Consider the following 1,176-nt stretch of genomic DNA (forward strand, 5'->3'; position numbering starts at 1 on the left):
AAACGGCAGCCCCTCTCCTCGCCGGCATGGCGAGCATTAGCAGAACGTGCGCTTAGCCAGAGCCGGCTGTACTAAAGATCTGTGCCAACACTAGAGCTGCCCACCCGGGGCATCCAGCCGGAGGGGTGGTCAGCCCCAGCCCCACGCAGCAGCCCCTGCACGCCCGGTGCAGGTGCAGTGATGTCCAGGTTTGGCATAGCACACACATACACACACACCCCGCTCCAGACGAGCGTTTGAATGGGAGGATGGGAACAGATCAGAAATGGAGTGCCATTTTGTCAATGGTTCTCACTGACCCCTTCATACAGCGCCGATAAAACCACTTCCAGATGGCCGTGCGGGGCAGGGCTCTGCTGCAGGGGATGAGCCGCCCTTTACTCATCTCCACCAGAAAGCAGCCGCAAGTTTACATCTACCTCAAGTCCAAAACATTGCTTGCCGAACTGCAAACATAGGGCTAGAGAATCACGCTATCAACACCCTGTGGACGAATTGTAGGGGAGATATCCAAATCAAATGCTGCCGCTATCATTTAAGCTTTCAGCTTCACCGGTGATTTTACACCATGCTTGCAGCCAGTGATTTCTAAGCTCTTTTTTTGTCTGTTCAGAGTTCTGGTTTCTAAAGTTACCATGTAGGAAGGCATCTTCTTACTCAGCAGATTTGCCCCCTGTTTGCATTCATTGTGAGAGCTGCTGACTTCAGTGACAGGCAAGTTTTTACTGCTTTTTGTTCCTGCCAGCACTACAAAGCTCACAGAGCCGGGAGCTGGCAGCCAAACTTGGTCCCTTCTGCTGCATCATCACTGGGACTGGCTACAACCTCAGTCAGTGACTCCTCTGAAAGCCTTCGGAAGAAAATCAGAGCTATCTAAACATAACATAAGCCATAGTTTGACCTATATCACCTTCCTTCCTTGTCAAAAATACACGAGCAGAAGAATTGAGCTTGCTCTGATCTTAGCACCGGTTTTCTGGAAAGGTAATTAGGAAAGATTTGCTTTACATGCAAATCAGTTACCCAAAAGGCATGCAGGCAGTTTCACAGTCACACGCACCACGTTGGTGTCCAAACAGGAGCAAATACAGCAACAGGATCCACTTGACACAGTATTTTTGAATTTTCCTCAGTGTTTAACTTTACCCAGTCACAAAAGTGTGAACTGGGGGGGGG

The sequence above is a fragment of the Charadrius vociferus genome, unplaced genomic scaffold (genome assembly GCF_000708025.1).
Source record: "Charadrius vociferus isolate BGI_N301 unplaced genomic scaffold, ASM70802v2 scaffold325, whole genome shotgun sequence".
Classification (NCBI taxonomy): Eukaryota; Metazoa; Chordata; class Aves; order Charadriiformes; family Charadriidae; genus Charadrius; species Charadrius vociferus.